Genomic DNA, 27,661 nt, shown 5'->3' on the forward strand with positions numbered 1-27,661 from the left:
AGGGTGATCCAAAAGTTTTTCAAAAACTTAAGTAAATTCGTTTGTGATAATTAAAGAAAAAATTATACATAAAAAATATAAATCATTAAAACAAAGAAAGTATATGGGAGCCATTACTGAAGCTCCCACCATCCAAAAACTAACATAACTATTGCAAAAACCTTTATAAATAGTTATGACTTTTTGTTTAGTACGTGTAAATTGGTATACATGTTTTATACTTTTTACCCAGAATTGTGGTTGTGGGTAACATTAGATAAAACCAAGGTTTGTAGTTTCTATAAAACTAGACCCGGTCTTGACCGACTTCAATGTTTGTAAATAGCAATGTTAAGAATTTTAAGTTCATTATACACATTACACATATATATATAAATAAAAAACAAACAACAACAACTTATACAAAACCAAACAAAATATCAAACAATTAGGAGTATTATATTCGACTATGCCGAATCTTATATATAAATCATGGGCGTTATAGTCATTTTTTGGGAGGGGACCATATATGAGGTAGGGTCAATAATGGGCTAATCCTCATAAAATTTTTGTTGTACTCGCATTTTTAAAACATTTATAACTGTTAAATCTTTTTTTTTTATAAGGCCACTTTTATGGCTATACAAAAACGTGGGCCGATACTACCCATTTTCATTGTTTTCCCTATGGGGAATATTTGTGTAAATGTTAAAATCTAGCTCTTTCCGTTCAGACTCTATCGTGCTTTCAACAGACAGACCGACAGACATATGGACAGACAGACGGACGGACGAACAGATGGACAGACATGGCTAGATCGTCTTAGAAATAAATAAGATCCAAGAATGTATATATATAGGTCCAAGAATGTATGTTGTGGGTTTCCGATAAATATTTCGATGTGTTACAAACGGACCAACAAAATCAATACACTCCATCTTTTTTGACGATGGGTATATTAATAGTGACTAATATAATGGAATGAGAAGCATTCATTGAAACATCCATCTAATTAAAATATAAAATAGTGTTTAACCACAAATCACTATTATAGCAAAAGTACATACATTAGTAATAACTCTTTTTGTTGTTTTTTTTTTTTTTTTTTTTTGTCAAAAATATGTTCGTATTAGACCTATCCCTTAAAATATATTAGCAGTTATTTCATACACTACTTGATATCAATAACATTACTTTTTATAACCTACATCACTTTAGTGGGGAGTGTATATTGGGTTTGCGCTGATATTTGTAATGCACAATAACATTGGTCCTATACCTTAAAGTATAGGCCCAGAACCATTATCTGACTCGATTTAGCTATACGCGTTCGGCCGTCCGTCCGTCTGTCTGTCTGTCTGTCTGTCCGTCCTTTTAATCAAATAACAGGTCGCAATTTTGAAGATAATTCAATGAAATTTGGCACATGATATTCTATGATACCTTAGACAAAGCCTTTAGAAAATGGTTAACATGGGTCCATTAATGCACCTAGCCTCCATAAAACTGAATAATTATGTTTAATATACTCGTATCTTGACAAAAAGCTGAAAAATCAAGTTTCATACTAGCCTTGATGACCCTTATAAAAGGCACCCTTTAAATTTTTCTACAATTTTTTCAACAATAAATGGCTTCAGTATATCTGAGGTAAGATAAAATTTAACTTAAATGCTTTTTTTTGGGTATTATATAATTTCCTACTTGTTTTGAATAAGATTTGTAGCCAATTTTCTAGAGCATATGTCTAATAAGGAATTCGCTATTACTTCTAATCCTAAATGAAAATATCAGAAAATAAATCCATAATAGTTTTCAGTTATTATTTAGTTATCGCCTATAAAAAATAGTACTTATTTACGCAAAAAGTAAGTATTTACATTTTGTTTCACTATTACTTGTCTACTTACTGTTTAAGTAAAAATTAAGATAGGACTAATATAAAAGGATTACATACACATGTGTATATAATAGTTGTAGTACAATAAATACCTTCAATGAAAGCATCACGTGTATGTATATACTTTTTTAGTCTGGAAAACATGTCTATGTCGGACTATTACCTAGACTTTAATATACGTTCTTCATATACAATAAATAAGAATTCATGACTATGTGTGTTCTTATCTCCTGTATTCTCAAAACTTTGTTTCAAAGTAATGTGTCGAGACATGTTAACATTTTTTCTTTCGTTTTCTTCCTTGTAGTTTAGTTTTGATGTTGTGGTTCCTTGTAAATTGTAGTTTTTAATATGATGTTGTTGCAGTATTATGAATAACATTTCTTACTACTGGCAATGGGGGGGGGGGATTATTGTTCACCAAGAATGTTCTTGTCAAAGTTTTTTTTTAGGGGCTGGCTTGTTAAGAGATGTCTGCCAGTTAGAGCTTGTTGTGTTATACATATTTATGTATATTTGTCTTCCTACTTCTTTATTTTAGTTCCCATAGTGTTATATAAAACATAGTTTTTCAAAAAAGTTCTTATAATGCAATGTAATATATGACATTCTTAACATAAAACATGTACATTAGACCTGTACCTATACCGAATGGATATATATTTGTAATAAAATAAAGAAAAAAGTACTTGTTTTGATTTGAAAATTTTGATTGACATCACTAGTTTCGATACAGACAATGTCGCTTTTTTAAAGAATTTCCTATTAATTTACTATGCATTTAACCCATTTTCATTTCATTCAATTGAAAAATTTGTGAAAACACTCCTTTAAATGTAGCATGCCTTTCTTTTTATCCCATTTATATGTTGCACAAAACTTTAGCATTTTTTGTTCAAATTCATCACACTTCTCAGTCAATTCCCTATTTTTTGTTGTTTTTTTTTACCTTCAGAAGAAACAAAAGAAATGAACAAAAATATATTTCTACATACATAAATATATACTTTTATCTAGACTTTATACAGAGCAAGAGTGTTATTATACCCTACACAATTATTGTCTAAATAGGAGAGTATTATCAGTTTAATATAGTGTTTGTAGAATATGAATGTAATGGGTAGAATTCTGACTAACAGGCAGATAGTTCAACAAAGTACCAATACATTCGAAAAAACTGCGATTTCCACTATCATCTAACTACTTGATTGGCTTAAATTCATTGTCACTTTGGTGTCCCCTTGTAAGCAAGAGAGTGGACGCTTTAATAACCAAACTTAAGGTTTTTGTCTGTATCTTCTTACTATATGGGGTGAAGATTGACTTCTTCGACTTTTTGACAATGTGATGGCTAGGGGTAGACTTTGTTTTAACTTTCACCAATTAGCTGAAAAACGATTGTATGTGGCTTTACTTTGCAATCTTCCGAATATCTTTATAAGTCTTCTAATGTAGAGATGTTTTATGATCTGCTATGCCCAACTTTTTTTATATTTATTTCTTCCTGTTCATAAGCAGGTTGTTAAATTTCAATAGAACTTTTTCAAAAGAACTTTTATTCTCTATAAAGTTTATTTTTGCTCTTGTTTAACTGTGAGTAAAAGAAAATAATAAAATGTCCTTTTTTCAACAATTTCTATACAAAATGCTGGATATTTATATCAAAGAATTTAAAGGATAACTTTACTGAAGTGAATTGCTAGATGTGTTCACAAATACCTAAAGAAATTGTTTATTTAAAGCATTAAATCTCATTTGTAAAGATAATCAGATTTAAGTATATTTTATGATATTGTCTACATGAAATTTTATTCATTTAATTTTGCCTTTATCTCAAAATAAATTTTGAACAGTATGTCTCGTTTTCTCTTCATTTGTAAAAAAATCTTTTTAAAGATTTATTTATGAGTAAAATGGTCAGACTTAGTTGGATGGATATCTTCAAACTTACCAATTCTAATAGGAGTCAATGTATGCATATGGAGTGTCATAATGTTCAATATCGTAATGTCCATGGATGTTGTTATGACACAACAAAAAATGTCATAGTATCGATTGATGATATCAAACATTTTAACGTGTCATAAAGTTTGGACACTTTTAAAACAGAAATGTTTTGGATATTATGTTTAAAGTTAACGAAAAAAAAAAACATCTTCTAAGAGTGTTTTCTATGGATATTGCTACACTTTTGAATTTGTCATAACGTACACGGACATTATGATTCAATGTTTCAATCGTAATTTCTCTAAATTTCTAACGACTTAAATTAGTAACATTTATCTATTTTGATTCACCTTTTTACCTTATTTTTCTCAGTGTATAAATATTTTAACAAAATAAATATAATCTATTGAGCTAAAACTGAAATCGAGTACACTTTAATGCAGTGCTAAAACCACAATTAAACACAATGAAATAAATAGAAATTTATGACAAATTTTGCGCCAACCAATTGAGGTCAGCTATTAAAAAAACGTATGTATTTTAACTAGTGCATTCCGTAGATAACAAAAAAAAATCAATTTAACTGTAAAATATAAATAATTCTACTCGATGTAATAAAAAACCACTAATTTATAATTTTTTTTCGAAAAGTTGTTTTTTAATTGAATTTGTAATTGAATTAAAAAAATTTGCAAAAATGTAGATAAATCAATAAAATACATATTTGACAAAAAAACAAATTATTATTTTTTGTCGTTCCGTTTGTACGATATCGAAGAAAAAATAAATACTATAAATATTAGGCCCTTATTAGACTTAAAGACGATCTAGCCATGTCCGTCTGTCTGTCTACATGCCTGACTGTTGAAAACACTAGAGATAGAGAGCTGCTCTAGTATTGCAAATGGAGAATTTCCTGATCGTGGAAAAAGGGTGCATCAAGATAGAGTAGTCTGTGCACTTGCAAGGTTCCATAGGCAAATTAAGCCTGAGCAGTTCCGATATTCTACAAGTAATGATATTTGTTTACCTGAGTTCCGTCTCTCATTCTAAGCCTGATATGGTCACCAGAGGAGTCTGTCAATCTATCTATCTATCTATCTATCTATCTATCTATCTATCTATCTATCTATCTATCTATCTATCTATCTATCTATCTATCTATCTATCTATCTATCTATCTATCTATCTATCTATCTATCTATCTATCTATCTATCTATCTATCTATCTATCTATCTATCTATCTATCTATCTATCTATCTATCTATCTATCTATCTATCTATCTATCTATCTATCTATCTATCTATCTATCTATCTATCTATCTATCTATCTATCTATCTGAATTCTCTTTGTTAAAATTTCTATACAAAATATTACATGTAATCTATTAAATAAGTAAAAAAATTGTATTTAATTTTTTAACAAAAAGTATAATTGTTTTTAACTCATTAAAATGCATGTTTTTGCTGGGATATTTATTGCTTTGTACTAATTTTGTGTAAACAACAATTTAGATCCATTAAATTTATATACTACAAATATAACAACAATATCAATATTTATTCAACAATTTAAATAAAAACGGAATTAAAAAATGTTTTGTACACAAAATATTTAAATGAATCAAAACGATTTATAATTGGGATTTAAAAATGTCATCATGAAATTGTAGTTAAATAAGAATTAGTTCAGTAAGTATTAAAACGAATTGGTAAAATAAAATATATTCAAATTAAAAAAAAATCATTTCATCTCATTCAGTAAGTATCAGTCCATAAATGACTTTACATCCGATCTTTCTTATGAATTGCCAACATGATCTTGAACTTATAACAAGGTCATTTATTTAGCTGCTGTTTTTACGTTTAATTTTTTAGTAGACTTTACAAATAGAATTGTATTCATTTATTTTGTCTTTCTGTCAAGTTGTAATTTATTTGAAAATATTTTTTGTAATTTATATGAAATTGTATCACTTACATAAAACTAATGAGGTAAAATGGAAGTGATCATGTAAATTGTTTAGATTTCTATAAAATTAAATAAATAAATAATTATTTTTAAGTAATGAAACATTAAAGGTGTTCACAGTTTTCTTGCACTATACATTTTTGAGAAAACATTTTATATTCGAGATTAGAGATCTTCTAGTCATTTTTAAAAGTGAAGTTTCTATGGGTCACGGCAAAATGAAACTTGATCATTCGAAAATTGGCAGTGTCGTATAGACATTTAAAAAATTAATCCGATTTTTATTGAAATCCGGGGAGTATGGCTGTATGGAGTCAAAAGCATTTAGAGGGTTACAAGCTTTACATGGACTCACAGATAGGCGGATGGTCCGACAGGAGAGAATGGAGAGACAGACATGAGGGACAATGATGACACAAAGTAATTCATTACATGGTCAAATTAATTGTAATGTGTAATTATCAAAAGCCTTTAGTGTAGTACAAGCTTTACATGGACTCACAGATAGGCAGATGGACAGACAGACATGAGAGGTAATGTTTACAACAAGAAATACATTACATGTTCAATTACAATTACTTGCAATCTGTAATTATCAAAAGCCTTTAGCGTGGTACAAGCTTTACACGGACTCTTAGACAAGCGGATATTCGGACAGATATGGGGATAATTATTACACAAAGTAATTCATTACATTGTCAATTACAATTACTTGTAATGTGTAATTGAGCAATAACCAATTACAATTATTTGTAATTATAAATTTATCAATTACAATTACATGTAATTGCAATTAAAAAACTTTAATTACAATTAAGAGTAGTTGTAATTGGTAAATCTTCAATTATTTCAAATGTAATTGTAATTAAATTGCAATCATTAATTCCCAAGCCTGATGTACGTACAGACGGACATATCTAAATTGACTCAGAAAGTGATTCAGAGCCGTTTGGTATACATTAAGGTTGTTGTAAAATCAATCACAAATATCAGAACTAATACTCTCCCCCATTATAGTGTTGAAGGTTATAAACAGTAAAATGTCATTAAACATTCAAAATCATTCTTCTCAAAACGACATTATTTTAAGAATAAATAAGCGATATGATTTAAAAAACTTGACTTTATCAGACAAACCGGTTGCAAACTGTGATTAGCCCTAGCATATACAACATCACTATAATTTAGACAATTATGACACGAGAAGCTTTTTACTAAAATACTTTGAATGAGACGTGTCTGCCCGCTCTCTCTCTCTCTTTCAGGAAATAATCGCTTAAAGTTTTAAACAACTTTAAGCGATTGTTTTGTATTTATTCACATTGCAACTTCAAGGTCGGCTAGCATTCATTTCCAAATAATTATTTTGAACTGAAATATAAATAATAAAGCAAAAATAAAACACAAACAGAAGCTCAAAATAAAATAATAAAAATAATGTGAATTTAATGTGAGGCTTTCACTTTATACATATAACGTTACACATGATGGATTGATAATGCTGATGATGATGGCGGTGTTATTGTTATTGATGAATATGGATGAAAATATATAAATTTCATGTTGCCCAATCTATATGCTAATTTATGGGTAATATTTTTCATTCTTTGTGATACAATTTTAGTATTTTTAGTTTTTATTATGACGCAAATTTATTTTGTTTACAAATCATTGTTTATAATTTTATTTGATTTTATTAGATGGTAATTAAAATCGTTTTTAAATTGAAGAGACTATCACATGAGTATAATTATAATTAGAATTTAATTATTTTCATATATAAATTGCACTTAGTTATGGTTTATATTATAGATTTTTCTAAATGAATATAGAAAGGAAACATTTTTGTAATTTGAAAATAGTCTAATATCGTTAACGTTATGTTTCTATTATTCTATAGAAAACTAACATAGACAAACAGATCGCTTAATTAGGATTAAAAACAGTAGACACGTACTAAGTACATAATATAGTCAGTGAATTTTAGTATTCCAAATATACATAACTTTCTATAAAACTGTTTGTTTTTTTTTAACAAGGCGTGTACATATGTATGTATAATCCGGAAGATAACTAGACTTTTAAAATAAGTTTAACTGTTATAAATGACAATTGACTCAATGTTAAAGAATTCAAATGTTAATGTTTAAATTTTGAATGTTAATTAAATGTTCATACAAAATTTGTTCTAAAAACTTTTTATAAATTGTTATGAATAAGTCTGTTAATGTATAATTAAACCCTACAACACTTTAGTGGGGAGGGTATATTGGATTAGTGCTGATGTTTGTAACGTACAATAATATTGATCCTATACCCACTTTAAAGTATAACAATAGGCTCAGAGTCATTCTCTGAATGTCTGTCCGTCAGGTTGTCCGTCCGTCTGTCAGGCTGTCCGTCCGTCTGTCTGTCCATGTAAACCTTGTAATTTAACTACAGGTCGCAATTTTAAATATAATTCAATGAAATTTGGTACATAATCTTTTATTGTCCCTGGGACGAAGCCTATTGAAATTGGTTAAGATCGTTCTTTTCACCTATTGGTCCTAGACATTTTTGGCCATACAGGGTTTTATTCAATTGTAACTTTTCACCTATTGGTCTTAGCATATTTTGTCCAAAGGAGCTCAGATAGCTATTTTGGTATAGACATGCATTTTTTAACTTGTTTATGTATTTTTTAACTTTCTCCCCTTTTTATACGCTACACCATTATAGTAACGAATTGTCCGTGCTTTACGTGAACACCTTCCTTAACGACCTTATTTCACGGTGTTCTTTTTCATGCACTGGTTAGACTTGTGAACGGTCTACCATGCGCCCCTGAATCCATCAATGAAGAACTCAGGTATCAAATTTTGTACATGGATAAGCCGGTCCATGTTCTAGCACTCGAGTTATTTAATCTCTTGCCATAGTGGCCCCGTTACAGAATGACAGGCAGCATAGGCTCAAGGAAAAAGCAATCACTAGTCTAAAACCAATAGAAGGGGGACATCAAGCCCCCTTATGATACCATAAAAAATTGCATTATTTAAAATGCAATTCCCATCATCTAATGACCCATTTCAGTGCGTTCCTTAACCGCTTTAAGTCCGCTCACCAACACTTCTGAGATGGTCCTGTTGTTTCGGCAACAGCACCTAGAGACATATTTGGTAGTCCCAAAGAGAGAATTATCCAACACATAAGATATAGGATATATTAGTCCTTGAACTAACATTCTCTCTCATCATGCCAGGACAAGTCCTGTGGGCAACTTGCAACCAGTAGTACCAGTTTATTTATTGCTCTGGTTAGACCCCATGTCAAATCATTCCAAGGTGAAGCCGAAGAAACATTTGACATCACCAGTTTATAGTCCCAGTAAACAAGAGGTACCCCGGGATTGCAATAACAACAAGGTGGAGATTTCACCAAGTTTATATGCCCCCGGGCGATCATTATATTAAGGAGGGCATTTATGCTTATGTTTGTAACACTCAAAAATATTAGTTCTTCATCCATCTTAAGACCAAACTTTCTGTCATTCTGTCCGCTCATTCGTCCATATGTCTGTCTGTCCATGTAAACCTTGTGAGTACGTTGCATATAACAATTTACAAGATAATTTGATGACGTTTTTGACCCAAGGATGAAACCTATTGAAAGTAATTAAAACTGGCCCATTATTTCGCCTAGCCCACATACAACTGTTACCCCGAATAGCGCTTTTGAGTCTTATGATAAATATCTAAAAAATATCTAAAAAAATTCAATTGTTCACTAATTGCCTTTTAGAGAAGGTGTTAAATAATCATAATTTCTTTCTAAATGAGAAAAAAGGGGTGAAAAAAGAATCTTAATTGTATTTTTGATTGAAGTGTTAATTATAATTTTTGCTTTGTGTGTCTTCATTTTGGGTCATGCTTTTACAATTCTAAGCATTTAATTTCTCTTTTTGTTGTCTTTTTTTAACGGGTTTCTTTTTAATTTGATTCCATTTATGGCCAACATTTTTTCTAAACTAAATTGTGGGTTTTTAATTATTTCGTTTATTCTTTATAACAGTCATTCATTAAGGTGTTTAGTTTTAATTTAATTTTGCGTTTATAAAAATTATAATTTAAAATATTTTTTTTTACTCTTATTGATAAGAAAAAATTTGGTTCATTTATTTGGGTCAAAATTTATGAATATTTTTATTTACCAAAAAATGCGTGTAATATTCCTAAAATGGAAAGTTATTCATGTTTTAATATTTAACAAAAGTTTTGTGTACTTTGCACTAAATAAACATAAATTTTTTACTGTCAGACAGACAGACAGACAGACAGACGGTCGAACTGACAGCCGACATAATCGACTTAGAAAATGATTCTTAGTCAAATGGTATATTTAAAGGTGGGAAAAGAATAAATACTTTTGTGCGCTACAAGCATAAACCTATAATACCCTCCCCAATATACTGGTGTAGGGTATACAAATATAATAAATATTTTTGTAGTATTCTATATTCAACAATCGAAGGTTTTTTTTTTGAATACAAGAAAACTAGTGAAAAAAAGTAAATGGATTAACCTATCTACACACCACCAGAAAATAATGTCTATAAAATAAGTCTTACAATTTTTTTCTCATGTCTCTTTCCATGTATTTACATGTCGTCTTAAATTTTTATAGTCACAGATTATGTTGCTCTTGTATCTGCAGCAAATGTATCTAGAGTAACGAACGGTGAAAACATTAATGCTGCTAGTGTTGCAGTAGTATTAGATAAAAATTGTATTTTAATGCTGAAAAAGAAAATTTACTTGAATAACATTTGAAAAAATCTTGTCAATAAACAGATTAATGGTGTATGTGATGACGGCTGAACAAAATCTTGTAAACTATTAATGTAATAAATGTCAATGTTATTTTCTGTCATTACTCATCATTATTAAAAGTTTTATTTTTGTGTGTAAATTCTTTCGCTTGCTTTAATATGTAAACAAAATCTACTCAAATTGACCTTGAACAAAAATGTTTATGGTAACATAAATTTACTGAATGAAATTTTGTAAATAATTTAAATGTATATTTTTATTGCTTGTGCGCTATGGAGAGTATCGTGGAATAATATTCAATAGTCGATATCTCTCATTTCATGATATTAAGATTGTAATGGCTAAATGTTAAAAAAACTAGACTGCATCCATAATATAAATTTCAAAGGCAAACAAATATTTTTGATCTCGTTTAATGATTTGATTTGAATTTTTGACAATTTTATAAAATTTTGATGATTTTATTTAATTCTTAGACTCTAGAACTAGAACTGAACTAGAACTGAACTAGAACTAGAACTAAACTAGAACTAAACTAGAACTGAACTAGAACTGAACTAGAACTGAACTGAACTAGAACTGAACTAGAACTGAACCAGAACTAAACTAGAACTGAACTAGAACTGAACTAGAACTGAACTAAAACTGAACTAGAACTAGAACTGAACTAGAACTGAACTAGAACTGAACTAGAACTGAACTAGAACTGAACTAGAACTGAACTAGAACTGAACTAGAACTGAACTAGAACTGAACTAGAACTGAACTGAACTAGAAGTTAACTAGAATTGAACTAGAATTGAACTAGAACTGAACTAGAACTGAACTAGAACTGAACTAGAACTGAACTAGAACTGAACTAGAACTGAAATAGAACTGAAATAGAACTGAAGTAGTCAAGCAGTTAGGAAGCAAAAGCGGCCACTATTTGCAACTTTTTTTGGAACTCAATCATGCAGTCAGAAGTACTTCCCAAAAGGGAAACTTATTTAAAAAGTTTTTTTTCGCCGTTGGCCTGCATTATTATTTTTCTCAATTAAATGTTATCTTAAATTTCTATTATTTAGGTCAAATACTTCACGTAGTATACACTTTGGTTTTTCTTTAGTTATTTACTTCAAAATAATAAATCTTTAATTCATTCATTCTTATATCAGGACATATTGTTCATTTCCCTTTTACCTAAAACACATATTCATTATTTCCGTTTTTGGTGCACTATATGATTCTCTACACATGTACAATAACTTGCAAAACAAAAAAACATCCAATTTGTGTGACCTAGTTACTGTGTGACACCTTTCAAGATATCTATATTATTTAAAGGTATACTATAATAAACATAGAGATTTTTATGTCCAAATTTACATTTTGAACTTTCTTTTATATGTAAAATATAATTAAAACAACTGTTAGGTACTTTCACTAAAATCTAACTAGAAGGGATATTTATATAAAAGAATCTGTAGAGAAAATAAGAATTACGAAATCATACTTGCAAACACAGCCTATGAATTTAGAAAAAAAAAATATATATATGAAAATTTGAAACATTAGCTATAATAACATTATTTAATAATATTTACCCTACAACCAGAAAATAACCTTGACTAAGAAATTTATTTTTCATTATTTTATTCATAACAATTTATCAAAGGTTTATAGAACAAATTTTGTATGAAAATCTGTCTTATAAACCATTAATAAAGTTATATGAATATGGTCCTTGGAGGCGAAAATTGCAAGAAAAAAGGAAGCAAAAGCAAAATATTATAACAACAAATATAACATTTGAACTATAAATATATTTGTGTTGCCATTTTGTTTCCTGACATTTTTTGAGTTGGCAGCATCCATTTTGTTTTGTATGTTGTTATTTTGCTTTTAGTTTTTGTTAAACTATAAAATATGACTATGACCTAGGAACGGAAAATGAAATTAGAATAAAAATAAGTAAAATAACTACAGTGGGTAAGAGAGATCCTTAACATCGTATTCGTATGGATTACCTATTAATATACTTTTCAATGACTACTACGACATATCGTTCTGATTACATAGAAGCAGTTTTATAAGAACTTACTAATAATGTGTTATCTAAATACTCTATATTTCAATAGTCTGATTAGATGTGAAGATATTGAAGCTGTATAAGTTATTTTGCACTATTTACTTATATTGACTGATTTTTCTAATTATTTGTCAGCGATTGTAGTATGACAATGGCAATTACCATCAATGAAAATGTGTAACTAATGACTTGAAGTGTTATTGTGTAAGTAAATTTACATTACAGTTGGAATATTATATAAAATATTAATAAATGATTGACAAAGTTGTTAAGGGTTTAACAAAGGAATTACATAAAGAACACATGACTAAATAAACTTTATTACTTTTATAATAATCTGAAAAAGTTATTCAAAATTATGCTCTAAACAAACATACTTGATATCAAAAATGATAACCAAAGGATTAATGCTAAGTCTCTATTAAATAATATTTCCTTTACATTTATAATATTTTTCTTTAGTGCATTGAATTTCCTAAGAGAAAGGACTAAAAGTGTATACAAATGTTGTAAATAACTAAAATAAAAATAAATAAAACTATTTGAAAAATAGAAATGAGGACAAATATTACTGTTACAATAGAAGGCCATTAGTTTAAGGTTTATTTGTTTTGTTCATTGGACCAAGACTTATGACATTTTTTTGCAGTTTCCTCTTGTACTTTGGCATCGATAGATATTTTTATTTTATTTCTCTTAACTTGTAGATGTTTTAGTTGATATTTGTATTAAAGTGTAAATGCATTTGTGATTGTGTGTTTGTGTGATAGTAATGATGATGATGCCACTGTTATATGGTCATAAAACAATTCTCACCATAAAATAAATATTTTTTCTTTGACCATAATTTTATTTCTTTTTACATTCAACACTACTATACGTTTGTAATGATGTTTGTAACACCGAAAAATATTTTTATACCCTACACCATTTTAGTAGGGAGGGTATATTGGGTTGGTGCTGATATTTGTAATTCACAATAATATTGATCCTATACCCACCTTAAAGTATATTATTCAGCTAAGAATCGTTTTATGATTTGATTTAGCTATGTCCATCCGTCCGTCCGTAATCCTATTACCTTGTAATCATATTAAAGGTCGCAATTTTGAAGACAAAGCCTATTAAAAGTGGTTAAGACTGGTCCATTCTACATTTACAGATTTCTCCCAGCTACAGGCTAGATCTAATACTATACAACACCACATCTGGCGAGATTAGTTTTCCGCCTAAAACGGAGTTTCTTAAACTCTACTTAACCGTTTACGTGCATTGAAATTTCACGTTAATCAATCAGGGTATTATATGACCGGCCATGCTCGACTATATATTCTTACTTATTTTAGATTTTTGTTTCACTTCAACTTTATGTTTTGTAATGCTAAAGAAAGCAGTATTATTGTCGTGGTTAGAATACATCTATTTTAAATTACTTTTTGTTATCATTTTTGTGCTTTTCCTTCTTTCTAACAATTTTTTCAATTTATTTATAGAAATTATTGACCGTTTGACTTAAATATTTCACAAGGGTTACACTTTTTATTTCGTTCAGTTTTAATGTTTTGTAGCAAAATTATATTTTCTTTATGTATTTGTTTTGCATATATGTATGATATCCTTTCTTCATTTTTTTATTGTTTAGTTATTGTCACTTAGAAGTTAGAATTGTGTTCTTTAAAATTACAAGACATGACGTTTTGTAAGTTTAGATTTTTGTTTTAATTCAACTAATTTAATATCAAGTGTTTTTATATAAATTAATTTTCTATATTGTTTATTTACAGATAACGACAAGGATTTAAAATAACTTAAAATTTTAAAGGTAAGAAAAGATTTTTTTATCTTACAACGACATGAATTTCTGTCAAAACTTTTGAAGCCAATTTGACTATTTTTAATGTATATATTTTTTGCTTCTAAAACCGAATCTGATGTCGGTTTTTGCTCTATCATCCACCGTTTTTTTCGCAAAATAGCATTAAATTTTATATTATTATTAGAACATTGTTAAAAATGCTTTATTTCTGATAAAATTTTTCTGCCAACGTTGTAAGATCTAACAACCGTGTAGACATAGCTTTAGTGAAGTTTCTCTTGGAATAAATGATTTGAAATAATAAACTGTTTTTAAAGCATTTTTTAAAACTGAAAGTTTTAAAGACTTTCACATATTTCCACAAATTCTTGTAGGAATTATAAACACTTACGTGCATACATATACATGTAACAATATATAATTAGTTCAAGTCCCTTTAATATTGTATTGTTGTCGTCGAAAATGGAATGAAATATTTTGCTCTGACGTCAATATATGGTGTCCTTTTTGAGGATTTTATTATACCCTACACCACTCTAGTTGGGAGCGTATATTGTGTTTTTGCTGATGTTTGTAATGTACAATTATATTGGTCCTATACCCAACTTTAAGTATACCAATCGGCTCAGAATCATTTTCGATTTAGCTATGTCCATCCGTCTGTCCATCCATCCGTCTGTCCGTCCTTCTATCCGTCTGTCCATCTTTCATTCCGTCCATGTAATCAAACTACAAATTACAAGATAATTCACTAAAATTTGGTACATGATATTCTGTTGTCCCAGAGACGAAGCTTATTGGAAATGGATAAGATCGGTTTATTCTATGATATCGTAGACAAAGCCTATTGAAAATGGTTTACTAAGCCTTTTTAAATATAGGGCCTCATTTAAAGATGACTAAAGAATTAAAAGGTATTTAACACATTATTAGTAAGACCATATTAGACTACTTCTAAGTAATTCAGATAATATTTAGCAGTCATTGAAAAATATGTTGTTAGGTAAATAATTACAATTTAAAGTTATTTCCTAAATTATGCATTGATTTAAAGAAGTTTAGTCACATTTGACACATCACGTAAAAATATACATCATGTTCAGTAAATGATATTCCAAATTTTACATAAATATATTACCCACATATTTCTGCCATCAGTATTACTTATCAACAGGGAAAGGATTTCTATGCAAATATAAGTTTATAGTTAGTAACTCAAAATAATTTTTAACAATTTTTCTTTTCGAATCAAAGAATTTGTACAAAAATGGCATAGATTTGTTGTTGCATATTATGTTATAAATCCATAAATTGCACACTTTGCTTTAAATTGCACATATTTATAGAATTTGTTTTGCATATTTAATTTTTTAACACAATTAAATTCGAAAAAAACTTCTTAACAACAAAATATTAGGTGTTTCATCATTATAGCTTTGAAATTGAAATTTAAATTAGTTTTCTGAGTCTGTTCATCTATTAATCCCTAATTGGTGTAGGGTATGATATGGTCAGTCGTACTCAACTATACTTTTTGTAAGAATATTTTTAGTGCATGTGTATTACAAGCGCATATTTTGCATTTTTTAGTGCATGAAAAAAACTTGCCCTGCTCTTTATAATTAAAATGATTTAATACTAAAATAGATAAAAATCATAAAAGAATATTTTTTTTATTCTATTTGTCTATTTTCACAAACTATAACCGTCCATAGGAAAACATTTTGTACTTTTAATTTACTTCTTTTACAAAGACAAGCATTCATTGTAACTATTTCTCATCACACATTACTAACCATCTTTCAACATTAAATGCCAATCAATTATGCTTTTGACTTACTTCATATTTGCTTTCATCATCAATTCCACATTTTTCGTTGAACTTATTTGATTAGTGATTGTGTTTGAAGGGCTAATTTGCTGCTTTCATGACATAAAGTTAAATACTTGATTAAACAAATGTAACATTTTTGTATTCAGCTAATTTAAAGCATAAACTGTAAACAAATAGGTCAAACTTTAATAATATTAAGTTTTATTGGAAATTTTTATTTATTAATGTTTGTTACAATGTTAGAAATTTTTATGATTATGTACATAAATAAAGAAATACATCAAAATTATTTAAAACTTCTGTTCGAACTTTAACAACATGCGGTTCTATTCCAATCTCAACAAAACTACATTAGATATATTTACAACGTATAGTAAAGTACTTTGCTATACTAGACACACATTGCAAGAACTTTTGTACTTAAACTCGCCAGTGTAGTTTTGTTATACCCTTCACTTTAAGGGATGGGTATATATACGTTTTTCATTTCTTTTGTAATTTCTATTATATAATTTTCCTACCTTTAAGGGATGGGTATATATACGTTTTTCATTTCTTTTGTAATTTCTATTATATAATTTTCCTACCTGAAGTCGGCTATGCTATGTCCGTCTGTCTGCTTGTTTGCCTGCCTGTATTTATAATTCAATCTCGAGGTACTTGAGGTAAAAACCTGCCGTGTTGACAGATTTTACGGTGGTATTTTTCACCACCGCTCCTTTGTGTATGCACATGGTTCTGTCGGTCTATGTACAAGAACTTTGCTCAATTACTCGAGCTATCTTATCTCTGACCATTGCTTAACTTTCGAACGTCACTTATATTTAATTACTTATAGAGAGCACACAGTGGGTTTCCTGAACATTCATGGACAAAGAAGGAAATTCAATGATATCACATGTATCCTTTTATCCATCACCATTCAGTCCTGCACACTTCTCTTTCATCCGATACAGTCATAATAGAGCAACACACGGCAGACTTACTCTTGGTAAATGGAGGATGAGATCCGTATACCCTTACATTATTGATTTATTATATACAATTAACACCAACTCGTTTAAAACGCTTAGTCCCACAGTAACTAATCTGTTGTCATCGCCACCAAACTTATCTTGAAATATAGACTTTATCGTGCATCAGGCCACTACGTGGATCCGAAAGGAACCTTAACCAACTAACCAGCCAGTACATAGTCCTGACTACCTACAGTATCAGATTACGTGGTTCTCTGGTTCGGGACTGTTTTTTAACACATCGATTTAAAGGGTATATAAGTTTTGGCAGAGCCGACTCTTGCTTTATTTTTTTAACTGGCTTAGTACTTAGAACATCTGCATAGGTTTATGTATATCTATTGTTGCATATATCTTTTAGAAATTAAAAAAAATTACATTTCAAGCAACAACTTTGCACATATTTTATCCACATATGTATCCCTTACTTTTTTCAAAGAAATATTTTTAAGGCTATACAATTATTAAGCTCCAGTTATAACTTTTGCTTCTACTCTTTAATTCTCGTATGGAATATCCCTCAGTTTTACATGTAAATAAGTTTTTATATACGTACATACATATGTTTTAATTGTATACGTGGAATATGCAAAATAGGATGAATTAGAGGACAACAAAAAAATTCTTAAAAAAAGAAAACAGGAAACCAAGCTTATGAACAATAGCATGAGAATAGAAAACCATATCTATGGAAATTGTATAAAACTATTAGAAAAGGCAACAGTTATAATGGCATAAAACTTTAAAGCAAATGGAAAAGTATTTTATAATATTTACGTAAGAGTTTTGTTTACCCTAAACCAATATAGTGAGGAGAGTATTATGCGTTTATGCTGATGTTTATAACCCAAAAAAAATATATATTGCTCCTATACCTATCATAAAGTATACCAATCAGTTAAGAATCACTCCCTGAGTTCATTTAGCTATGTCCGTTATAAGGGAGTTAAAATGTGGTACTATAGCATACAAATAAATTGACTTAAATAATTGTCCAATTCACAATCGGTGTTGTACGGTTGTATCGTTGTATTTCGTAATTTTTATACCCTACACCACTTTAGTAGGGAGGGTTTATTGGGTTTCTGCTGATGTTTGTGACACATTGGCTATGACCGGTACCATATGCAAGTACTTTGCTGGAGTACTCAAGCTATCTAATCTCTTGCCAAAGTAGTCACGTTGTAAGACAACCACGTTACTATGGCTCTGTTGATTCGGTAACAGCACCTAGAGACGTAACCGGTGGACCGAAGCACGATCCATCAATAAGCCGTAGACATCGTTCTTACTCACAGTGACACGCTGTGGTAAGTCTGATATGAGCATAGTATACTCTGAACATATCTGGACAAGGAAGAACAATTAATTGGTATCACCTGCATATGATACCTTTCATCCATCATCATTCAACCCAGCACACATCTCATTTATTCGACACATTCATAGAGAAAAACATACGACACACTCATTTAGATATACGGGTGGATGAGGCCCGCATACCTCTACATTCATTCCGTATCATATACAATTGACACCAACCCATTTCCAACGCTTAGTCCCACAGTCACTCCTCTGTGGGGTATCTGTTGATTTTCGGCAACAGCACTGAACCTTATCCCGAAATATTGACTATTATCATGCATCAGTCTTTTAACCGCCACTTATACTCTTCCCGCGAATTTGGGTTCAACCACAGCCACTACGTGGATCCCGAAGGAACCTCAACCAACTGACCAGCCAGGACATAGTCCTACGGGCAACTGGCCACCCGTAGTACCAGATTATGCGGTGCTCTTGTCTGACCTCTGGCAATCTATGCAAGGACTAAGCCAAACAGTAGACTGAGACAACCAATTTTTCAATCCCGGTCAGATTGGAGGTATTGGGCCCTCTTTATACCCCGGGATTGCAATAACACCAAGGCGGAGGTCTCGCCAAAGTAACATGCCCCCGGGGGGAGTTTGTAACGCACAATAACATTGGTCCTATACCCACCTTAAATTATACCAATCGGATCAGAATCATTTGCTGATTCAATTTAGCTATATCCGTCCGTCTGCCAGTCCGTCCGTCCATCTAAATCTTGTAATCAAACTGAAGGTCGCAATTTTGGAGATAATTCAATGATATTTGGCACATACCCTACATTACTTTAGTGCTGATGTTTGTAACGCACAATAATATTGGTCCTATACCCACCAATCGGATTAGAAACATTTTCTGATTCAATTTAGCTATGTCCGTCCATCTAAACTTTGTAATCAAACTAAAGGTCGCAATTTTGGAGATAATTCAATGATATTTGGCACATAATCTTCTATGGTACCGTAGACGAAGCCTCTTGAAAATGGTTTACATCGGTCCATTATTTCACCTAGCCCCCATACAACTAAACCCGCCTAATAAGGCTTTTAAGTTCATAAATATACTCATATCTCGACAAAAAGCCGCAAAAACAAAGTTCTATACAAGACTTAATGACCCTCATGAATTCCATAATAATAGGTCTTCATATGACCCTAGCCCCTATGAAAAGCCCCCATCAACATTTCACTTAAATATCAACAATTTTATTCAACAATAAACGACTTAAATATATATATCTGACGCAAGGTACAATTCAACTTAAATGCTTTATTATGGCAACTTTATCAAATTATATTTTTGTAAAAGGTGTAGGATATTATATGGTCGGCCTTGCCCGACTATAATTTCTTACTTATTTTATTATTGATTTGTTTTTTTAACTTTATTTGAAAAATTTTTATGACATACAACGATACGACATCGAATGTGAATTGGACAAATATTTACAAATATAAAAAAAAAATATTTTATATTAAGTTAAAAAAAAATCAGTACAAAATTATGTTTAATTAAAAACAAAATTTTTCTTTACGCTTCTTTGGAACGCATTAAAAATCACTTACACAGAAGGTAAAAAAATCACTTAGTGCTACTTTTAAGGTGATGATAAATTCTTTTAAATTCTTTTAGATGTACTTCGTTTAATTTTTTCTTTTAAATAAAAAGTCGTAAATGTGTGTAAGATTTGCAATTAAACATGTTAAGAAAAATATATTAAACAAAGATTTTTAAATTTTAAAAAGTTATTAATTACATATTCGCAAGAAAATATTTAATAATACAAAGAATAGCCTGCCTATGATCTAAAAATATTGCTTAAATCCATACTCCAACCAATTTAATGTTTAATTCCTTTTCGTATAATTATTCATGTTTTCATTTCCGTTTCAATGTTATTGAAGTATTTGTTTTTTATTTTAGTTTGTCTACTTTTTTGTTGTGAATGAATAGGTTGACGACAAAATATAACAAAAGTTTTATGCATGATTTTAATGAATCTAAAATATTACAAAAAAATGTTGTAAGGAAGAGAGGAAATATGAAACTGGATAGACAAACATGACATTTTGTTGCTGCTGTTTTTTATTTTTTTTTTGCTGTCTTTGTTGTTGTTACAATACGTGCCTATTTTATGTCTGTTAGCAATTATATGTTTGTATGTATTACACATATACTATATATGTATATTGTTTAAATTTATTTTTTAAAACAAGAAAAAAATGCATTTTAATATTTTTATTTGTTAAACAAAAAAAAACTTGAAATCGAGTATGACAACATGAGCAAGGACATGCAATAAACTTATGCTGTCTGGTTTGCTTGATAACTCATAATACATCTACCTGGATTTGTTTAAATAATTTGTTATTTTAAATAAATCCCTTTTAAAGTATTCTTTTAAGATATGATTTATACATGTTTAAGCTTAAAATGTTAATGTACTAAATAACAAAAACATCCTCCAAAAATGGGCCATGGTCGACCATACTGCTACTCTACACCAGTATTTTACAGAATAAAGTATTTAAATAGTTTTTATCTGTATTCCGAAATATTTTAACAATTTGTTGATAAACAGAAGTGATTTTGTCAAAGAGAGGTTATATGGGGTAGAAGGATTTACATTAACATAATAATTATTTATGCAGAATTTCATTGTAATACTTTAATATGTTTATAAGTGAGTTATTGATATTGATTAATAGGGACTAGGGTCAAATGAGGCCCCTTCATTACGAAAATCGGCAGTATTATATGAACTTATTTAAAATAAAGTTTTGATGTTTTTTTTTTAGAGATAGAAGAAACTTTTAACATAATTGAAGGCTAGGAGAGCTAGGTGAAATATTAGAACGAGTTTAATAATATTCAAGAGTATTTTTCTTTGGGTCAGAAGAAGAGCATTTGCCAAATTTAATCAAAATTGCGACCTGTAATTTGATTGCAATGACAGAAGGAATGACATAAAATGTTTCTGAGCCGATTACTATTCTTTAAGGTAGACCCAATAATTATATGTATTACACTAAAGTGGTTTAGAATAAGAACATTTATATGGGAGCTAAGTGAAATAATAGAACGAATTCAATTGGCTTCTTCCCTGAGGGCAAATAGGGTATGTGCTAAATTTAATTAAAATTGCGACCTGTATATGAAGGGCAAAAAATGTTTCTAAGCCGATTGTTATACTTTAAGGTGGATGTAGAGTAAATAATTCTACACACACTAAAGTGTTAGGGTATACAATGTAAATAATAAAATAAAGTTTTTAAAGAGCACCTTGACGTATAAGCCACACAAAATTATCGTGAGGAGTAAAATATTAAGCATACGTATAGTGTTTTTCATAATTTGTATTTTTTATATTTTGCTTTTAATTTAAATATAAAAAAGGTTTTTAATCGAAGTGCATAACTACATTGCTATAAAGATATAAGATGTAAAAACTCTTTACAATTTATAGAATGTGTTAACATTAAGCGGGAGGTCCACACTACGCGTCATCGCGTCAAAGCATTACGGGCTTTTCATACCTACTTCGCGTTCTACGCTTCAAGATACATGCGACGCTTTTAAAGTGTAAATTTTGTTAATATTAAGCGGGAGGTCCACACTACACGTCATCGCGTCAAAGCATTACGGGCTTTTCATACCTACTTCGCGTTCTACGCTTCAAGTTACATGCGACGCTTTTTAAGTGTAAATGTTTTTGTTTTTTAACTTTGCATTTTTCTACAGCTTTTATTTATTTTTTATCATTAAACTCATTTTATTTTATTACGAATTAAATGAACAATACAAAATATCAAAATCAGGTGACATGTTCGTGCGCAGTTTGTGACGCTTATAAAAGTAGAAAGTAGATCTACATTAAGCATTATACGTTTTTGTACTTTTGTGTAATTTTCAGCATACAAATACATTGAATTTACTTTTTTAACAGACGCATATAATGCGAAAAGCGTAGAACGCGTGGTGTGGACCTCAGGCTTTGGGGTATCCTGTGAACTACTTTTTAGGAAGAATACATCTAAAACGTTACGTTTTATGTTGCTAAACACGAGAAAATTACAAAATAATTTCTTTGAAAGGATCCTAAGTTTCCTACCAGCAATTAAAAATATTGATATCAGTTATATTAAAATATTTCTGCAATCTTTTCGAATTGGGTGTTAAAAGTTCCATAACTTTGAGCTAATCGAGTGAAAAACAATTACAATTTTTTAGTTCATTTCTTGGCCACAAAAAATTTATCGTTTTATAAAAGGGATATAAATTTAGAAAATATATATAAAATGGACTAAACCAAATGTCAAACAATTTTTTTCTGTATGAGTTAAAAATTACAAAAATAATATTCCACTCTAACGCACAAAAATCATATTTGGGACCAAAAAGATTTTACCAAAATTTTTAAATTATTTTTATCGTAATCAGCTCAAAATTACACTGAGGTCTGCATTTTCAATAGCTAGTAGGGACTGAGGATCATTTCATAAAATATTGTTTTATTTTTTCTTGTTTAGTACATTAATACGCATGGATTAAGTTGTATTTCGACATGAAAATCTTAAAAGGTCTATTCCTCGGGATACTCTAAAAAACAAGCAATGATTTTGAAAGTTAAACATTTTATATTAATGTTAGAATATTTTATTTTATTTGTGTGAATTGCAAGTTATTTCCATGCCAAACATTTCAATGTATTTAGTCATTTTTCGAATGACTTCGGACTAAAACCTGCCAAACATAATTTTTATTAATTTTTACAATAAAATACATTTTCAACAAAAATATTTAAATATTATAATAATATTTTCTAACCTTCTAAGTAACGACCAAATATAAGAAACCCTTTAACCTTTTTCCATTGGAACTTTATTATAATAATTTTGTTTTGTACTGTCAGCACATTAATACTCTAATATTTAAATTTGCTTATAGTAAGAAATCTTTGATTCCCTGTTCATTATTTAATAAATCATAGATATTTATTTGGAATGGTGAACTTTTGCATACAAATTTGAATATATTAATTTAACAAGAGTGATATATTTAGCTCAGATTTATACCTAGCCAATGGCCTGTAATAATGTCTCTGACATTTTCCTTTATTCATACATATGTAAATATTTATGTTGCTATCGTAGTTGTTGTAATAGTTAGTTGCGACATGGTTTTTTGCGGTCATAGCTAAATATTTCTAAACAAATTGTTTGTTATATATAGTTAGTCATACTGCGTATGAGTGGGTTTTGTGGTTTGCTTTTGCGGCATACATGTTGTTAACCCCTTTTCTATTTCATTGCTAAAATTAAAGTTATTTTTCTGTTTAAAAATATACACTTTTTAATTATTATATTGTACTTAGTTTTTGCATATTTGTCTGTCCGTCCGTAAAACCGGCTGTGTGCCCACGTTAATCTTTTGCGCAAGCTATAGGTCACAATTTTTACGACAATTTAATGAATTTTGGCACATGTTGCTTTTATTGATTAAAATTGGTTCACTCATCAGGGGATGACCCGTACTTATGCGAATCATTGTGTTGGAACTAGGAAAATAGGTTGTGGGAAGGACGATAAAGGGAGTAGTGTTTGTGGACATTTGATTTAAATTTTCTTATATCGAAAGTGGCAGGGAATACCTCTGCACAAAGTTTATTCCACATACGAACATAATCGTGATTAAGTGATTCATTCACGGAGCCTTGCGGTACCTCTGAATTAATCTTGAACTCGTTTGATGAGATCCCATCTATAACAACTCGTATAGTGCGATCTCTGAGAAAACTCGAAATAAATCAAGAGAAGTTATTATCGACACCAAATGTAATTAGTTTTGATACAAGAGCACCATGCCACATATTATTAAACACCTTTGAAATATCTAGAGCCAACACTTCACTTTCGCCAAAATGTTGAATGGAATGATACCATTGCTCCGAAAGGAAGGCTAACAAGACTTCTGTAGAGCGACCTCTACGAATGACATACTGGCGGTCGTTAAGTAGTTAGTTAGTAAGTTAGTAGTTTAGTAAGTTAGTTAGTTAGTTAGTTAGTAGATAGTTAGTTAGTTATTTAGTTAGTTAATTAGTTACTTAGTTAGTTAGTTAGTTAGTTTGTTAGTTAGTTCGTTAGTTAGTTAGTTAGTTACTTAGTTAGTTAGTTAGTTACTTAGTTACTTAGTTAGTTAGTTAGTTAGTTAGTTAGTTAGTTAGTTAGTTAGTTAGTTAGTTAGTTAGTTAGTTAGTTAGTTAGTTAGTTAGCTAGTTAGTTAGTTAGTTAGTTAGTTAGTTAGTTAGTTAGTTAGTTAGTTAGTTAGTTAGTTAGTTAGTTAGTTAGTTAGTCGAATTTAAGGGTTTTATTATATATTAAAGTGGGGTTTTATGCATTTCATTGTTTCTTCGATTAATCGCAAGTTCCCTTTTGAGTTTAACTGATATTAAATCTCGTTTCCTAATGGAAATTTTAAAAGAACTGAATAAATAAAGATCAAGAAACTAAAATTAAATATTTATGTCACATATGTATGTGTATATGTTTGCTTATGTGCTTAATGTGTGAGTTTTTGTCCTTTATCTTCAGCAAAGTCCTATTGTTTTTAAAAAAAAGAAACAATGAGAATATGTTGAAATTCAAGTGTTTGTGTACTTGAGCGTATATTAGAGCAGAGTTCAATGAACTATTTTTTCTACGTTTCAAATTTTTCAAGTTGGTGACAATTGTTTGCATGACGGAAGTGTAATGTTTTTATCACAACAACATGCTCAACAAGAAGAACGAAAAACAGCAGCAACAAAAATCATAGCATTAGGCAGAGGCAAACAGATTTAAGCAAGTATAAGCTTATGTAAAAGAAAAAAAGTGTTAAAATGAACTAGAAATGATTTTATGTTATATGAAAAATTCCAACTTAAAAGAAAAACGGAAATTATGACAAGGACATATTGCCTTAAGAAATTAAAAATTACCAAAACGAAAACACATACTAGCATTGCTTACACACATTGGAAAAAAAACTTTTTGAACTTATGTTAAAACTAGAACAGCAATGTATTGAGTTCAAACGAAAAGGATCATACACACAAGCTAAAATTCGCTAAAGAAAATAATTTATTATTCTTTTTAAAGTTCTTTTAAGTTTTTCTTAATAGAAATATAAAATATTAGGACATGCTGCAAAAGTCACGTAAATAAGTAGCAAACTTTTAATAACAGATTTTTAAAATTGTTAAAGATTTTGACTAAGTTCTTCGCAATGTTGAGAAATAAATTAAATAAAAGAAAAAACTGCTACTGTATAGAACAAATAATAATTTTAAATGTTCTTTGATTTATATAAATATTACAGTGCGTATGAGTAATATTATATATCAAATGCATTTATATTACAAATTTGCTTGCATTTATTGCAATTTTCATCTTTCTTTAGCTTTTTGTAATTGCTGTTTTAAAACACAATTTTATCTCGTTTTTTTTTAATGAAATATTTTGTAAAAAAAGTTAATTAGCCTACATCTTTAATATTCTTCTTTGAAATGTCTCAAATCACAGTGCACAATTAAGTCAAAGTCATTGCTAAATACCTCAGAAGACATGTCATGTATTACACATGATCAAAAGGAAATTATGTCATAATTAATGTCACAGCACGAATACTGAGAAAATACTTATGTCAATTATTTCAAACGTAAAATGTTTCACTTTGATATATGACTTTGATGTAGATTTTTGCTAAAGTTTAAAGGAACGTTTTCAAATTTTGACTTTAAACAATATTTTTTAGTAAAATGTTAAACGTTTTATTTTTATTTTACAAGCCAGATAATTGGAAAATGTATGAAATAAACTTATTTTATTTAAATCGAAAATCTTTATGACAATTATAATATTTCATGCTGAAAGGAATTGAACATTAAAGCAGGTGAAGGCAGTTTAAATCTATTTATCAAAGTTATTGCATTATATGAACAACACTTGACATATATAGAGAAAAGACGCAACAAATCGTAAAGTATGAATGTAATAGTAAAAGACTGTTGAAAAAGTAAAAATCAATAGAATCAGAATTGTATGAACTAAATATTAACATACCTAGTGAAAAATGGCTTAATATATGCCTAGAAAACAATGTTTAAAGGGAAGAACAAAATATGTAAACTATTTATGTTTTAGCAAAAACCACATTGGAATAGTAACCAGAAGAATAAAATCGATAAATTATGTTTATTTTTCAATCTGGAATATTATGAAAGAAAGTAATAATCGACTAAGAGAAAGTGATTTCAACTTTGTAAACATTTTTTGAAGAAACTTATAATTATCTATCTATCTATCTATCTATCTATCTATCTATCTATCTATCTATCTATCTATCTATCTATCTATCTATCTATCTATCTATCTATCTATCTATCTATCTATCTATCTATCTATCTATCTATCTATCTATCTATCTATCTATCTATCTATCTATCTATCTATCTATCTATCTATCTATCTATCTATCTATCTATCTATCTATCTATCTATCTATCTATCTATCTATCTATCGATCCATCTATCCATCTATCCATCTATCTATCTATCTATCTATCTATCTATCTATCTATCTATCTATCTATCTATCTATCTATCTATCTATCTATCTATCTATCTATCTATCTATCTATCTATCTATCTATCTATCTATCTATCTATCTATCTTTTCATATGTCTGTCTGCCCATGTAAAGCTTGTAATCAAAACAAAACACCATCTGATAGATATGCTCTCCTCTCCTTCTTCAAAAAGCTGTCTATCTGCATGTCTGTCTGTTTGTCTGCCCATGTAAAGCTTGTAATCAAAGCAAAACACCATCTAAAAGATATGCTCTCCTTTCTTTCTTCTAGAAGCAGTCTGTTTGTCTGTCTGTTTGTCTGGCTGTTTGTCTTTCTGCTT

General features: G+C 29.3%; 1 protein-coding gene across 4 annotated transcripts in view; it reads left to right on the top strand.

Annotated features, from left to right (window-relative positions):
* LOC111678843 (loricrin) overlaps positions 1 to 27,661 on the top strand; it is a 161,674-nt gene that overhangs the window by 75,262 nt on the left and 58,751 nt on the right. For all 4 annotated transcript variants that reach the window (XM_046947684.1, XM_046947683.1, XM_046947685.1 and 1 more), the window contains one exon: positions 14,467 to 14,504. The gene's annotated coding sequence lies outside the window, so the exon portion shown is untranslated. The remainder of the gene's footprint in view (positions 1 to 14,466; positions 14,505 to 27,661) is intronic.

This window comes from Lucilia cuprina, chromosome 3, assembly GCF_022045245.1.
Source record: "Lucilia cuprina isolate Lc7/37 chromosome 3, ASM2204524v1, whole genome shotgun sequence".
NCBI lineage: Eukaryota > Metazoa > Arthropoda > Insecta > Diptera > Calliphoridae > Lucilia > Lucilia cuprina.